We start from the raw sequence: 13,310 nt of genomic DNA, 5'->3' as shown, positions 1-13,310 counted from the left end.
CAAAGGAAAAACACAATCTCTCTCCACCCTGGGAAGGACCCTATACGGTAACCAAAGTAATCTGACCGGGCACCTACCGACTGGAGGACAATGACAACAATGTTCTCAACAACACTTGGAACATTGAACAGCGCTACGGCATTTTTTCCCTTAGAAACCGATCTAAACACCTTTGATTAAAGTGAACGCTCCTATAAGAGCACCTCGATGTCGATGCGGGACCCATGGGGTTTTGCATGGAGAAGAGAGAAGAAGACCTAGTCCAACTAGGATTTCATACATGTAATCCTACTAGGACTAGTTACATGTAATCCTACTAGGATCTCTACTTTGTAACCGACTAGGACTCCCACCTCTCCTGGACTATATAAAGGAGGGTAGGGGTCCCGAGATCGACACACATAACCGACAGAACTCACAACCACAACATACCTCGCAACACAACAAATAGCATAGGGCGCAATATACTATCCACACCAGACTGGACGTAGGGTGCCGTGACTTTCCAGCGTGCCAAACTAGTATAAATCGTTGTCTCCCTGCGTTTACCATCGAGTTCCTGCAAACGCCGATACCCCTTCGAACAAATCACCGTCCCGGGTACCCCGTGACAGGTTACCGGTGATAAAACATCAACAGCTGGCGCGCCAGGTAGGGGCTCTTGGCGCTTTGCGTTTGAGAGCTCGGTGGACCTTAAGATCAAGATTTGTCGTGGTTCTTGTCGGCCTTGTCGACAACTCACTGCGGTTTTTGTCGACAACTCGCTACAACTCTCGTCGACATGGACGATAACATCCGCATAGGATCCCAACTCCAGCAGCTGGTCAACAAGCACTGCCACTGAAGACTACAAGCGATCAAGCAACATGCAAGTCAGAGCTTTCCCTAGAACAAGTCAATCAGCACCGCAATTCATCTAAGTCCAATACATCTCAAAGCCAAAGAAGGATCGGTCAGCATCAACTACGACAAGAAGTTATGGTGATGTCTACTCGAATTCGGATACTAATTCTACTCTGATACGACAAGTACACGAAAATTTTCACTAGTCCAATCAAACGGAGGAGCACGACAAGGATGAGGAAGCAAGCAAGGCCAACATATATGTGTATATACTCATACACAAGAGACAAGATCAAGCAGTCATGATGATAACTCAGACTCTTAAATTCAGACCCCACGTCAGTTTGTGACATCCAGCCACATCAATATCCAAAGTTTGATCCAGAAGCACCATGTCCGATTGCACCGAGCAAACTAGCAAGCAAGCCGACTACAATACGGATCCAGCCAGCAAAAAAGCAAGCAAATTATTCATGCTCTACAAGCTCCATGACATGTTGATGACGCAAGAAAGAAGTCCACACCATTAATCAGAGACGAGCATGCAAGCCAATTAAATATTGAGGCATATATACACATATACATACAAGATACAAGAGACATGCGAGTGCCCATGCATGCATCACGTCTGGATCCGTCACTATGCCAACATATGGTCGTACGGGAGAATCATCTTGTACTTGAATCAACTACATCAACAAGCAAGCTGTCAAGTCACAAGCAGCCAAGTACCAAGCGTCTGACCGATTGCTACCACAACACAGAAGCAAGCCGAATCAAGAAACAAGTCATCCAAGCCAGATAGCAAGCAAGCCAAGACCGACTACTCGGCCGAGGAGTCCGAGTACTCGGAAACAATTTAAGCGAAAGGAACACACGACCTCCGCAAACAACTCGGATACGATATCCAACTACAGTGACCAGCTACTAGGCTGAACGGCGCACCGATCGACTACCCGGCTGCGGTGGTCAACAACTCTACCATGAACCAAGCTAAGTGACGCTTTAATTTTTTACATTCCGTATATTATTCGTATGCCTCTGTGGCCATATCATCTTCCCTTAACGGTTGTTAATTTCCTCGGATAGTAAGCCTTAATTCGTGAAGCTTGTTTTCTCGAATGGATGGTCACGTCAATGAACCTCTGAACCATACGGATGGTCACGTCAAAGAACCTCTGAACCATATGGGTGGTCACGTCAATGGACCTCTAAACCATACGCGAGATTCAAGTGCTTAAATGTAATAGGCTACTACCTAGGAAATTAATCGACCTAGCAAGGGAAGACACAAAAAATCATCATGTGAGCAAACATAGTGCTCTACAATCATCATGCGAGCAAACATAGTGCTCTAAGTCTTCTCTTAACGGTCGCTAAAGTCCTCAGGTAGAACATGCCTTAATCCGTGAAGCTTGTCTACTCACATAGATGGTCACATCAATGAACCTCTGAACCATACGCCAGAGATTCAAGTGCTTAAACGTAACAGGACACTACCTGAGGAATTTGCATGGCCTAGCAAGAGCAAGACGCGAAAAAAGTTTATATGCATTTTATGATGCCGGGGCCCGCCCCTGATTAATTATTCAAATACGGGACATGCTCCCGACTTCATATCTAGAATGTCATTTACAATATATTTTTATGTTTAACATGCAGGGGAGCTACATCTGTACCATGAGATCAGGAAAAACACGCTCCTGAGAGCTAGTCCAGAAACAACCTGGTTTGATAAAAAAAGAACCCCGACAAGGTGCGGCAAGTACCCAGACAAATTCAGAAAGAACCCGGATCGATCAGAAAACAACCCCAAAGAGGTGCTGCAAGTACCAAGACAAATTCAGAAAGAACCCGGATTGATCAGAAAACAACCCGGATAAGGGGAGCTACATCTGTACCATGAGATCAGGAAAAACACGCTCCTGAGAGCTAGCCTAGAAACAACCTGGTTTGATCAAAAAAGAACCCCGACAAGGTGCGGCAAGAACCAAGACAAACGCTTAGAAAGAACCCAGATAGATCAGAAAACAACCCCGAAGAGGTGCTGCAAGTACCAAGACAAATTCAGAATGAACTCGGATTGATTAGAAAACAACCTGGATAAGGTACATACAAGTTCAGAAAGAACCTGGATGAAGTGCAAACAACCTGGAAGAGGTACATCAAGAGCCAGAGAAGTCTAGAAACGACCTGGATGAATAAAAACAACTCGGAAGAGCATCATGGCTTAGTCAAACACTAAGCTCGGGGGCTCGACATTCGCTTCAACTACGCCCGGGGGCTCGAATTCAAGGATGAAAGACCAAGAATACAAGTACTCAAGACTACAACAAAGACAACACATCAAGACCCTTCATCCGATTTCTATTCTAAAGAAAAGTACTTGGAGAAGGCTCGGGGGCTGCGGGATACATAACCCCAAAATTTTTTTGAAGACAAGAATCTAGACCCTCCAACTTTTGTAAGCAAAAGCAAGAGGCTCGGGGGCTACACTCAGTGAGTGCAATTTTTACAAAAAATTGCACCCACCGAAAAAGAACTCGGAGCAACCAAGAAGACTAAAGGGACCCTTTGGCTTCTTGTCCCAACAAGCAAGAGGCTCAGGGGCTACACTCACTGAGTACACTTTTGTCCAAAAGTGCACATCAACCGAAGAAAAGACAAAGAAGACCATCTCAAGGTTTCATTTCAGAAGAACCTGGAACGGATTTACAACAACTCAACGAAGACCAAGAAGAACAAGAAGGCTTCTGAAGCTCATCCATGAAATGCTCGGGGGCTTGTCGATGCGGGACCCATGGGGTTTCGCACGGAGAAGAGAGAAGAAGACCCAGTCCAACTAGGATTCCCTACATGTAATCCTACTAGGACTAGTTACACGTAATCCTACTAGGATCTCTACTTTGTAACCGACTAGGACTCCCGCCTCTCCTGGACTATATAAAGGAGGGCAGGGGTCCCGAGATCGACACACACATAACCGACAGAACTCACAACCACAACATACCTCGCAACACAACAAATAGCGCAGGGCGCAATATACTATCCACACCAGACTGGATGTAGGGCGCCGTGACTTTTCGACGTGCCGAACTAGTATAAATCGTTGTCTCCCTGCGTTTACCATCGAGTTCCTGCAAACGCTGATACCCCTCCGAACAAATCACCGTCCTAGGTACCCCGTGATGGGTTGCCGGTGGTAAAACATCGACACCCGACCCGAACACTTTTCGGCTCGAGGCGCTCGGGGGCTCTACTACCCCTTTATTGTTGTTTTTACCTTAAGTACTCTTGCTTTTGTATGGAGAAATTCCTTCCTACCCTAACGAGGGGGTAGTTCGTTCCTTTGTTTTACCTTACGTAACTTTGCTTTAGAACGTTCCGACTGATCGCACCTCACCTTTTCCTACAGCTACGACCGGCCAAGCCTCGCGGGCCACGCCCGGGCTCACAAAGTTGTGACCTACGGAACAAACAGGAAATTTAAAACAAAATTATGCTAAGGGAAAACTAAAGAATGAAAGGGAACAAGCTTCCCCGAATGGAGCGACTCCATCACAAGAACAAAAACCAATTACAGTCATTAAAACACACCACGAAACGTCTTACACGGGGGCTTCCCCACAAAATTAAAACTTCCTACATGTACTAAACTACTATTATTTTTACATGCGACTAGAGCGGCCTGGCGACATACGACGACGGTGCAACCGACGAAGGCTCGAGCTGCTCACTTCCCGATGACACGGCATCCGGCTTGGCCAAGATGGTTTGCAAAAGGATCCGTAAGTCCTCCCCTCGCTCACTCTTCCTCTCACTTAGGAACCGCCGCAACGTACAGGCACTCTCGGTGAGAAAGAAGAAGGAAGGAAGAGCGAGGAATCTCTGCTAGAAGAGACCACCAGACCTCCCTAAGTCAATCGAGTCACCCAGGAGAGATCAACCGGCTTCCTGAGTTGATCGATTCACTCAGGATAAGCACCTGAGATATAGGTAGGAAGTGAAGGGGCGCCCCATGTGGGCCATGCCGACTCCATCTCGAATGATGAGCCCGAGTCCTGGTCAGACATTTCTGACTGAAGCTCTCCGAACCCCGTCTCTCAGGTCATCAAGGTAAGCATGTGTTCATTAAATACAAAACTGTTCACATGAGAGCTAACCCACGATTGACAAGCGCAGGTCTCGGATGGGCGTTTCCGATTGGAGCTCTTTGAACCCTGTCGCTCCAGTCTTCAAGGTAAAACACCATCAAAGCCCCTCTATTTCATTACAAATCATTCATACATCCATACGCACATTCATCTCATATGCCTGAACCCCTCGGACGGTTAGGGCATGAACCGCCTAGGGGCTCGGGAACTAAGCATCGCACGTGCAACGAAATGCACCAAAACGCTCCGTGTTGCACCACAAAGTGGTGGCTTGCCTCATTCGACATGAGCAACCAAATAGAGCCAAGGGAGAAAACCGTAGATGAGCCCCGTGCGGCCTTCGCCCGGTCTGGCAAACCGGGTCGTCTCAACCTTCTCGTTCGATCCTGAACCCAGCAAGCCCACAGAATCTCCATCGAGGGGAGGCCGTCAGGCCACATAGGTCGGTCTATGGAACGATCTAGGTATCTGTCGGGCTGTAGGTAAAGGAGTAGTGGAATGTCACAAGAGGGCTATGTCGACCCCGTCACGAATGACGGACCCGGATTCCACTCGATCACACCCGTTAGTGAGCTCACCAAGCTAGTCTTTGAGCCCGAGCGATCAGGACAGGCGACGAAACTCAGCCCCTCCGATTGTGAGGAACCGGATGGGGTAGCGCAAAAACGACTCATACCCCCACGAAGGCCCAAAAAGGCTCGGGGGTTTAAACGCCATGGGACCGCGACTCCGAATTCGCGTCGACGGGATGGCGACATCCGGCTATGGCTTGGGACTATGACTCCTTAACTCGTGTTGATGGGATAGGCGACATCTGGCTATGGCTTGGGTCCACGACTCCTTAATTCGCGTCGATGGGATAGGCGACATCTGGCTACGGCTTGGGACCGCGACTCCTTAACTCGCGTAACGGCTTCAGACGGCTTCACTAACTAAAACTAACTCTTTTGATCCACGATGAGCACCGACGCCTGGGTCTACTCGCGGCTCCACCTTACCCGATCCCATGGCGCCCACCGACGCCAAAGATCGAACTCTGTTGCATCTGAAACTAAGTTATTTCCATTCATGGCGCGCATCGACGCCGGGGCTTGTTTCAAAAACTAAAAACTTCCTCGTCTGATCCCCGACGCACACCGACGCCGAGATCGTTAAGTTCTGTCTCAATCCAATCCCCACGCTTAAAAACACCTCGGCGCACAACGACGCCATGGTTAAACAAAATTCCGTCTTAAACTAAAAAACATGCATAAACGCCTGCTGAGACAACACCCCAACCGGTTCAGCCTGAACCACCTAGGGCTCGGGGGCTACACCCGCGGGTGCGCTCGTGCGCACCCGCCGGCAAGATAAAAATCCCCCAGATGATTCTGTCCGAATCGCCAGAGGGCTTAGGGGCTCCTGTCGGGTTCATAAACCTGGGGTCCCTCGGGGACCGGCTTCCACGCCAGGGCTCGGCCCAGGAAAGCGGCCTTTCTTTCTCCTGGACTGACCCGAAAGTCTAAAACCAATAGACCGGAGCACTCGCTTTAGGCCCAGGGCGCCTTCGGCCCATCTCTCCGATCGGAACACTAGCTCAGGCTCAGGCCAGCTTCGAATGGCCTCTTCGATCGGAGCACTAGCGTCAGGCCCCGGCTGCCTCCGCACGACCTCCACTTGTAAAGCCTGACCCGAGGACCGCCTTGGACTCCGACCCCGTGACCGGGGCTCGCAGGAAGCCAGCTCACCGCTCTTCTCCGACTGGCACGCCAGAACCAACTGGAGACCATCCGACCAGGGACGCCCACTCGGAAAGAATCAGAAGGCGTGCGGAGAAAGGCAAGGCATGGCTTGCAAGTCAACACCACTATACTAGGGACCATACCTTGCACGAAGCAGTGCTTCTGCAGCCACCCTAACACAAAGTATTATAGGGGCCGCTAGAAACTCCCATATGGTAAGCCCCCACCGCGTGTCTCTAGACACCGATTGTGGTATGGGCTCTAGGATTTGCCATACCGGGTGAACATAGCATAGCTCCTCACATGCCACTAGGCATCCAGAAGTATTCTGTAGGTACCGACGTCCATCCTTCCTGAGGAAGATAGCTCCACCTTCCGTACACATCTGACATCCTACAGCGACATCGACAGTATTGGGAGGCTTCAACCATTATCCAGTTTTCATCACCGTAGGCAGCAAGGCTTAGAAATATCTATACTCTCTCCCTCTCGCCTATAAAAAGCCATCCCCTTCATCTATAAAAGGGGATGCGCTCCCTCCAACCAGAGGAGATCGACTTCTTGAAGCTCAGACTCACTAGATCGACATCAACACTCTCAACCACAGGACCACCTAGTTCCAACTGCAACCCTTCTGATCGGAGCCAACCGAACCTCTTGTATCCCACCTTCTTCCTCCTTCTCGTTTGTACCCCCACTATAGACTTTGAGCACCTGGGCTCAGGAATAAAGTCATCGACCGACCCCGACTGGACGTAGGGCACGTTGCCTGAACCAGTATAAATCCTGTGTCATTGTGTGCTAGGCCATCTCCGATCATAATGTACAACAAAACTACAAATATTTACTAGTTGGTCACTTTCTGCACCGACATCTATCTTCTATAAAAATGAAAAGCGAATTCAACCCGCGCGACCCAATAGCGAGTGGCGTGGCCCACTATGCGCAACGTGCGCGCCTACATGACCCACTGGCATGGCCCATCCACGCAGAAATGGCCCGCGACAGGGAGGCCCACGTGCTATGGCACTTTTGTGAAAACGACCCCGCACTAAGACCGAATCAACCCGCAGTCCACAACACTATTTCCCGAGACAACACTTATGCAAGGGAACCCTTGGAACATCTGTTCTTTGCAATAGCTAGGTCCTCGGGCCACCCCCACGCGCACCAACGCGGCGACGATGGCACTGGGCAGCCACACCGGCCAACCGAGACCTGCCTCGACCTAGATAGCGGGCCGATCAGCACCCCCAACCCTACAGCCGACACGAGCCGAGGTTATAGGAGCGACGAAGCTCGCGGAAGTGGTGACCACAACGTACGGCCATGCGCGACAGTGGCACGACCACGCCGGCCAGCCATAGCCACCGCGGGGAGAGCTAGCTAACGCTAAAGCATCCCTATCGTACCTTGGTTGCGTCTGTGGTGATGGTTTGGCCGGGAATCCCCCAAAACCGGGCTGGCACGTGCGGCGGTGGAATGTGGTGGCACACTACGATGACATGGTCGCGTCAGTGACCAAGGCGAGCCAGTAGCGACTAGGCTGAGGTGCGCGGGGTGAAGGAAGGATCTAGGTGAAGTTAGATGTACAATGAATTGGGCAGTGGGTGACGGGCGAGTGAGCTGTCAGCGTCCACGGCCAAGCACGGCATTAACGGCTCACCGGGGCGGAAACACCAAATTGGTGCCCGGCCGACCGCCATCAAGGCTGTGGGTGGCACAGGCGATGAGGGGACAAGAGAGCGCAGGTACGGATGAAGCGAATTGAATAGCGGTGACTTATTTCTTGCACACTCGTGGCACAAGGCGACGGCGGCGGCAGAGAGAAAAGTAGGGGCACGCGAGCGGACGGGACGATAGCGGGCTCGACCAAGATTTGACTAGTGCACGTCTTGGCGGGGTGCGGTTGCCATGGCCGAGGGACCCTTGTCCCCAGCACGGTGGATGAGCGAGTGCGTCGACGACAGGTCATGGCCCGCGCGCTGCGGCGCCATTTATGGCGTAGCGACGGCGTGCACGGCCATGGGCGAAAGGCATCCACCCCACCAGGAAGAGGCAACACAGCGCAGCGCAGGCGTGCAGACGCGATGCGATGGCAGCAGCAGCGACACGATGAGGCAGAGCGGCCAGACGACAGCAGATCGCCCACGATGTCGGGCCCGCGACGGCGATGGCAGCGACACGGTGGGCAGAGCGGCCAGGCCAACCAGCCCGCAGCGTCCCACCGAGTGCGGCGGTGTGTGTGCGTGCATCGAGCAAGCTGATGCTGCGACGCCGTGCCCCCAAGGAAAACCGGCCGAGGGCATGTCGTGCATTGTTTTTAAAGCGTTCTAAAAATCTAAACCTTTGATCCAATCGCCAAACTACCTTTGCTATCCTTAAGAGGGCATATTAGGCTACTAAAACAAGTCATAATACAGTACCACTACTTAACCCAATTCTTCTACAAAAATTACCAAACATAGCTTTGTCAATCAGTTTTGAAACTTAAGAAATCGACTAAGTCTCGAGTTGGATTTGCGTCAAATTCGATTTCCAATCTATTAGATACGTTAGCTAGTGATACCATTTCTCGACCGCATGCATTTCATCATCATCTACAAAGTTTGTACTTCGAACTTTATTCAAGCATCACATATATGTTCCATAGCATTTTTGCTTACTAAAAATTGGTTTTAAACCCTAAATGATATAACATGATTATTAAATTAACTTTCGTATACGTTTCCGTTGACCGTTTTGAGTTACGAAACTTGATCTACACTCTATATTTCATGCATCAACACATAGACATGATGCTCATGACATGTTTTAACAAATGATTTACAGTGTAGCACCGAGGGTGTTACAAGCTGCAACCAATAGATGCGAATTAGCTCTCTTCATTTATTCGTTAGGCATTGATTCATGCAAATATGTATGGCATAAAGTATGGTAGTGTGTCAAATTTCACTTGATTATATGTTTCTCTGTGGTTGTGTGGCTGGCAATATCATTACTTTACAATATATATAGTAGTATGCACTATGAAGTTTGCTCAATTTTGACTCTGCTGTTAAGATGATCTGCTGCTAAGGTCAGGTTGCAGTGGTGGTGACTAGTGAGCTGTAAGTGCCTCAAGGTACTGCTGTGCATTTTTTTTCTATTATTGTAAAGCACATTTTCCACTTAAATGGTGCAGGGATGATTTAGCACATTTACCTCTGTTCACCATGTTTTAGTGAGAATGCTGCAGCCATGTTTGATTGGGTGCCTAAGAAAATTTGTATCCTTGTTTGTGCTTATTATTCATGTGAATAGTGGTATGGGTAAGGTCATATTAGCGTGTTTCGTTTCCAGCAATGGCTGAGTAGGTTCAGCTTAATGCTGTTCGTGCTATATATATATGTCTACATTTTTGGTGTTATTGGTGTACTTAACAACTGAAACAATAAAGAGGATGGCATTCATGAAAGGTTTAATTAGCAAGTAATGTATTGCTGTTTTTGTTGAATTCTATACTTTGTATTTACTGTTTGCCAAGCAGCCCACTTATTGCTTATGCATATATATTGAGGAGGTAGGAGAATTAATTTCTCTCATGATGGCTTTGCTGTACTACATATTAAAACATATCCTATGCTCCAGCAGCATCAACAATAACATAGTCTTTCAGTCCCAAGCAAGTTGAGGTAGGCTATAGTTGAAACCCACCAAGAGCCCCAAGTCACGATTCAGACACTTCAATAGCTGCTTTCCAAGTACTCATATTCAAACATAGATCTCTAGGTATATCTCAACCTTTCAAATATCTTTTTATTGCCTCCCCATGTCAATTTCGGTCTTCCTCTACCTCTCCTTATATTATTAGCTTTGCTTAGGACTCCACAATGCACCGGTGCATCCGTAGGTCTCCTTTGGACATGGCCAAACCACCTCAACCGATGTTGGACAAGCTTTTCTTCAATTGATGCTACATCTAGGCGATCACGTATATCATTGTTCCGAACTCGGTCCATTCTTGTGTGACCGCAAAACCATCACAACATACGTATTTCTGCAACACTCAGTTGTTGAACATGTCGAATCTTTGTAGGCCAACATTCTGTTCCATACAACATAGCCGGTCTAATCGTCGTTCTATAGAACTTGGCTTTTAACTTTTGTGGTATCCTCTTGTCACAGAGAATGCTAGAAGCTTGTCGTCACTTGATCCACCCTGCTTTGATTCTATGACTAACGTCCGCATCAATATCTCCATCCCTCTGTAGTATTGATCCCAGATACCGAAAGGTATCCTTCTTAGGCACTACTTGACCTTCTAAACTCACATCTTCCTCCTCTTGTACAACTCCGCCAAAGTCGCATCTCATGTATTCGGTTTTAGTTCTGCTCAATCTAAAACCTTTAGACTCAAGGTTCTGCTGTCATAACTCTAGTTTCCTATTTACTTCCGCCCGACTTTCATCCACTAACACTACATCATCAGTGAACAACATATACCAAGGGATATCCCCTTGTATGTTCCTAGTAACCTCATCCATTACCAAGGCAAAAGATACGGGCTTAAGGCTGACACTTGATGAAGTCCAATTTTAATCGGAAAGTAATTTGTGTTACCATTGTTTGTTCAAATACTAGTCACAACATTGTTGTACATATCCTTGATGAGGGTCATGTACTTTGATGTGGCTTTATGTTTGTCCAAAGACCACCACATAACATTTCTTGGTATCTTGTCATAAGCCTTCTCCAAGTCAATAAACAACAAAGTGGAGGTCCTTCTTCTGCTCTCTAAACCGCTTCATAACCTGTCTTATTAAGAAGATTGCTTTTGTGGTTGACCTTCCGGGCATGAAACCAAATTGGTTTGTTGATATCTGCGTCGTTCCTCGCAGGTGCTGCTCGATGACTCTCTCCCATAACTTCATAGTGTGGCTCATCAACTTAATTCCATGATAATTAGTACAACTTTGGATATCTTTTTTGTTCTTATAGATTGGTACCAATATGCTTCTTCTCCACTCCTCAGGCATCTTGTTTGATCGAAAGATATTGTTGAACATCTTAGTTAGTCATACTATAGCTATATCCCTGAGACATCTTCACACCTTGATTGGGATACCATTAGGGCCCATCGCTTTGCCCCATTTCATCAATTTTAAGGCTTCTCTGACCTCCGATTCTTGAATCCTCCGCACAAAGCGCCTGTTAGTGTCATCAAACGAGTCGTCCAGCTAAACGGTGGTGTTCTCGTTCTCACCATTGAACAATTTATTAAAATACTCTTGCCATCTATGTCTGATCTCATCCTCCTTCACCAAGAGCTGCTCCATCTAATCCTTTATGCACTTGACTTAGTTAAAGTCCCTTGTCTTCCTATCGCAAGCCCTAGCCATCCTATAAATGTCCTTCTCGCCTTTCTTCATACTCAAACATTGGTAAAGGTTCTCATAGGCCCGCCCATTTGCCTCACTCATTGCTCGTTTTGTAGTCTTCTTTGCCACCTTGTACTTCTCTAAGTTGTTTGCACACCTGTCATGATATAAGCGCTTATAGCATTCCTTTTTTTCCTTAATAGCCTTTTACACATCTTTATTCCACCACCAAGTATCTTTCGAGTCGCATCCGCTCCCTTTGGTCATTCTAAGCACCTCTAAAGCAACCTTCCAAACGCATGTTGCCATCTTCTCCCACATGCTATTTGCATTGCCTTTATCGTTCCATGGGCCCTCTTCAATGACCTTTTCCTTAAAGACCTGAAAGCATCTAGGCCCCTAGTTGGGTTTCGGTGATTAATGACAATACAAGATTACTATGACTAACGTGTGTTTTGCAGATGCAATTAAGTTAGGTCATGGTAATGGAGATCAATCGGGCAATCAAAGTTGTCATGCCCCTATGATGGAAATCATTTCGGTTTTCAAAGGATGGACAACAAGGTTAAGGATGACTAGTTCTAAGTGTTGATTGGAGTTCGAGTGACACTTAGAGTAGTTTAGGACTTTGTTTTTCCTTTGGCCGTACTATTAAGGGGGGTATGGACGGGTAGCTTGACCTAGTTGAGCCTAGTGAGTTAGGTGTGGTGCACACTTGTTAAAACTAGCTCTAGGTAGCTCCTATGAATGCCTAAGATCCTTTGGAGCAAACTTCATTCACATATGTTCGAGAGTTGGAAGTGAATGGAGGGTCAAATACTGACCGGACGCTGGCCCCGGTGCGACCGAACGCTGGCCGCAGGGTCCGGTCAGTTCATTTGATCAAGCAGACAGCGTTCAGTGTGACCGGACGCTGGATCAGTTAAGTGGCAGCATCCGGTCGACTCTAGTAAGGTTCCAGAGAAGGGAATCTATGACCGGACGCGTCCGGTCAGTACTGACCGGACCCTGAGGGTTCAGCTTCCGGTCGAGTCCAGTGAGGGTCCAGTAAGGGTTTCATGCGATCGGACGCGTCCGGTCAGTGCTGATCGGACCCTGCTAGCGTCCGGTCAATACATTTTTGCTGGTTCACGGGTTGAACTGACCGGAGCGTCCGGTCAACATGACCGGAGCGTCTGGTCACCTCGCAGAAGCTCATAACGGTTCGTTTTTTAGGCTGCCTTATAAATAGA

Source organism: Miscanthus floridulus, chromosome 1, assembly GCF_019320115.1.
Source record: "Miscanthus floridulus cultivar M001 chromosome 1, ASM1932011v1, whole genome shotgun sequence".
Taxonomy (NCBI): Eukaryota; Viridiplantae; Streptophyta; class Magnoliopsida; order Poales; family Poaceae; genus Miscanthus; species Miscanthus floridulus.
This window is presented reverse-complemented; position numbering follows the sequence as displayed.